Below are 4,250 nucleotides of genomic sequence, written 5' to 3'. Positions count from 1 at the left end.
CCAAAATGCAAAAGGTTGTTGTGTCATCTTGTGGCTTAATACTATGCCCATGGCAACCCAGAACAAAATTAAATAGAAACGGTACAATCAACGTCAGACTTCTACTCAAACACAACACCACTGTGTGATAAACCGTCACTGTTCATTTCCACTCGCACTGTTGCCAGAGGACTAACAACCCTGTCTCTAGTAAATTACAAAGATCATTTGAGTCTAGCAATGAAGGAAATAATTACAAGACTGACCATTTTTAGCTCTAATTTCACAATTATTTCTCTTATGGATACTGCTCAAATACCCAAATCAGGATTGGAATCCCACTGTGCTGGACACTGTACAAACACAGAAGAAAAACAGTACCTGCTTTAGAGCATTTACAGTCTGAAAGCCACAAGAATGCCTGGGATCATGTCGAGGCTGGGTTGGTAGGCTGGCTTTTCCCCAGCCTGCTTTTTACCCAAAAATAAGAGAAATCAAAACAGTCTTGTGTTTTTACTGGTTAGGATATATAGTAACTCCTCACTTCATGTTGTCCCTGTTAACATAATTTTGTTGCTGATCAATTAGGGAACAAGCTTGTTTAAAGTTGCACAATGCTTCCTTATAATGTAGTTTGGCAGCTGCCTGCTTTGTCCACTGCTTGCAGGATTCTCTGGAAGAGCAGCCCCTCCTTGTGGGGATTAGAACGGGGGGGGGGGGGAGAGAGGGGCAGCAGTCCCCCCCATCAGCTCCCCTAAATTCCCTGTAAGGTATATGGCTCGGCAGCTGCCCAGCAGCAGTTCAGCTGTCCCTCCCCCCACTGCCATGCTGCTCCTGCCCTGCCCTCTGTCTTGGAGCTGCTCCCCGAGCTTCCTGGGGGGGGGGGGGGGAGAGGGGTTCTAATATCAGGATGTCCCCCTGCGCCTGCCTCCCACTCCATATCCCCTCTCCACAAAGCAGGTTGGGGGGGGGGGGTAGACAGGGTTCAGAGACAGAAAGGAGGGAGCTTGCGGGAAGCTGTTGCTTCCTGTCTGAACAGGCTGATTTGCTTAAAAGGGCAACATACTTGAAGTGGGGTCAGCATACTTAAAGGGGCAATGCACATCTCTCTCTCTCACTCATGCATGCACCCACCAGCACTTTGGAAAGTCAGCACCAGGGCCGGATTAACTTTTTGTGGGCCAGGCACCAAACATATTGGTGGGCCCCCATGTGGTTGTGATGAACCCCTTCCAGATATGGTCCTAGCGTGACAGCACCATTGATGCCATAGTAAATGTGGTATTGCCGGGATGGGAATGAAAACATTTATTCAAAAACAAAATAAGATCTTTGAAGCCACCGGCACCATTATAAATCCGGTATTGGTCAGCACCTGTGCAGCCGTGCATGTGCTGTCAGGAGGAGGGAGTGGTGCGCTCCAGCATAGCGTGGGCTCATCATCATGTTCAGTTTTTGCAGGGAAGTGTTTGTAGCTACTGCTCTGCATCTATTGTGTTTCCTCCCTCCTGCCTCAGTCCATGCTGTCTTGTAGAGTGTGAGGCTACATTAACAACAGCGTATTAACCCTTGAGGGCTCAGCCAAGTGCTAGTTCATCATTCAGCAGCAAGGCATTCCCTGGGAAATATTCCCCCCTCTTACTCCACCATCTCAACCAAGCTTCACAATCATTGCTGTGTACAATATTAAACTGTTTGTTTAAAATTGTTTAAAACTTATGCTGTATATGTATATAATGTCTTTTGACTGGCAAAAAACATTTCCCTGGAACTTAACACCCCCCACATTTACATTAATTCTTATGGGGAAATTGGATTCGCTTAACATCGTTTCACATAAAGTCACATTTTTCAGGAACATAACTACAGCATTAAGTGAGGAGTTACTGTAATCCTGATGAAAGAGAAAACAAGCGTGGGCAGAAACATAAAAAGTCAGTGTTGCCATCCTGTATGATATTTGGTGTTTCTTAAACACCAAGCTCCTGGAGGCATGTGATGATGGGAATCTCAGCTTTCATTAAAAAGAACACTGTTTCTAGACCTCATAGTTGAGACACATGCTTGAAAACATGACCTGAGTGTTCTGTCACAAGTCCACTCAAGCACCGTCTCTTGGCCATTCACCAGACTCTTGTGAAGGAATCCAGCCTCTGGAGTTTGAACAGAGCCCAGGCACTGATCCCAGCTTGGGGCCTCTCGGCATGCTCTCAGAGTGCAGATCCTCTGCCTAGCATCCCAGCCTGAGATCTTAGTCCATGCAGTCCCTCTGCCAAATCCTTGGAACCAATGCTAACTCCTCAGACTCCCCACTTAGTATCAACACCCCCCCTCCCAGAGCTTCAGCTGAAGGTGTGAGCTCTCTGGTTTACCTCTTCAAGGGCCCACATAAGGTGTAGCACATAACCCACATAAATGTTGCACAGGACTTGCATACAACATTTCTCTTTAATAGCATGAGAAATACACAGACCTATACAAAATAATAAACCACTCATTTTCCTGCCTCAGTTTCCTCACTGCTCCACAGCATTCTTGGGACTGGGGTCAGAGTCCTTGGTTAAGCTGCAAGTCTGCTCCAGTATATGGCCTGTGTCCTGAAACATGGAGCTTTCTCTCCTCAGCTTGCCTTCCATTACGGTGGCTGTCAATCCCCTTCCCCTCCTGTCTGCATGGCTCCTCTCTATCTCTTCCCCCCACCCCAGTCCTTTTTATAACCTTCTTAATCACTTGTCACTTTGGCCTGCTTGGTAACTTTCCACTGCTCCAAACCCCATCCCTTGTTGAGGGAAGTGGAAGAGAACTGGTTTCCCAACTCTTACACCCTCCTTAGCATAACCATTGTGGTTAGAGTTGTCAAGTTGTCATGACCCATTATTGTCCCTGCTCTGGCAGAGATCTGACAACCTAGTCAGCTCATAGTAGGTACACATAGAGGGGTATTACTGATACAGCAATTTTCATAGTAGTATAATGTCAGACAGAATTAATAAGTTGTACATACTTTCCCTGAATCACCACATGTACCCTAATCTCTCAGAAACTAAAAGGCCAATAAAAAACCCAGGTCCAGTCACAGTTTTGGGGACCTGACATTTAAACACTTCAGTGTTTGTAATACTATGGGTCATGGGAGCAGAAGGAGAGATTGAAGGAAGAGAGCTAGCAGAAAAATCAGTGTTGGAGAAAGAAGAGAAGGAGTGTGCTAAGAAACCTGGCGGGAGGGGGTAGAGGGGAAGACCTATTGGATTTTTTTCTTTGGGGAAACTTAAGATCCTGCACAGAGAGGGAAGAGGGTTTAAAGAGGGAGTCAGGCAGCTGGTGGTTGTTGGGTTCCCTCAACTCCCTCCCTTCGGGGAAAGTCTAGACACAATTCCCTCAACAACCACCACAACTTATGCAGTCATGTTTCCTGCAAGTGGGGATATGGCAGGGGTCACCACACTTGGAGTACAATGGATAAGCCTCACCCTGGGAAAACCACCTTGTAATCATAGTCTCTCCCCTGCCAGGTGAGTGAATGAGTATAGGATTCCATGGAATACTCCTGGGGGGATTCTGTACCAAAAAAATAAAAATTCTGCACCCAATATTTTAAAATTCTGCATATTTTGTCAAAATAAACACAAAATAATCATGCCAGTTCCAATTATTTTGGTAATTATTTCAAAATACCTGCCAGCAAGTATGTCTGTAGCAATACAGAGAACAAAATGATTCAGGAAATATTTGACAAATAGATTAGTTACTGAGCATATTAATACAGAACTTTGAGTAATAATTCATTTAAACAACAATACAGAAGTATATTTCCTGCACATCTCAGAAGCAGTGCAAGGGTTTGGGGGGAGTAGGGGTAACGGAGCAGCTGAAAGAGAGAGAAGTAATTGCGGGGAAGGGGTCTGGGTGTGAACTTGGACAGTTGTTGGGTGTGGGAGGGAGAACTATGGAACAGGGTTTCTTGGGGCAGGGAGAGATTGTTAGGGAGTTAGAGAGTCTCCCCCCCAGGCAGACCCCTAGCCTTTTCCATTTAATCAGGCACATCTGTCCCTGTGTGTCCCTGCACCCTCCCCATGTTTCCCTACACCTGCACTCCCATTCAGCAACAAAGTCAATACAGAAATAATATGCATAACTGCTTGCTTATTTGCTACAGGATGTTTGTCTCATTAAAAATGCACAGAAATGCATTGACATGGCAGTATCAAGTTGGCATTCCATAGCATTTTAAATGAAGCAAAAAACAGATTAACTGCATGATATGAATCTGT

General features: G+C 45.4%; 1 non-coding gene across 1 annotated transcript; it reads right to left on the bottom strand.

Moving 5' to 3' along the window:
* Positions 1-3,331: 3,331 nt before the first annotated feature.
* On the bottom strand, positions 3,332-3,499 carry LOC112059219 (U1 spliceosomal RNA). Its single transcript, XR_002888475.2, has one exon. It is a non-coding gene; the product is annotated as a U1 spliceosomal RNA (small nuclear RNA).
* Positions 3,500-4,250: the final 751 nt, after the last annotated feature.

The sequence above is a fragment of the Chrysemys picta genome, chromosome 9 (assembly GCF_011386835.1).
Source record: "Chrysemys picta bellii isolate R12L10 chromosome 9, ASM1138683v2, whole genome shotgun sequence".
Lineage (NCBI taxonomy): Eukaryota > Metazoa > Chordata > Testudines > Emydidae > Chrysemys > Chrysemys picta.
Note: the sequence above shows the minus strand (reverse complement) of the source record. Positions and strands in the feature narration are given on the sequence as shown.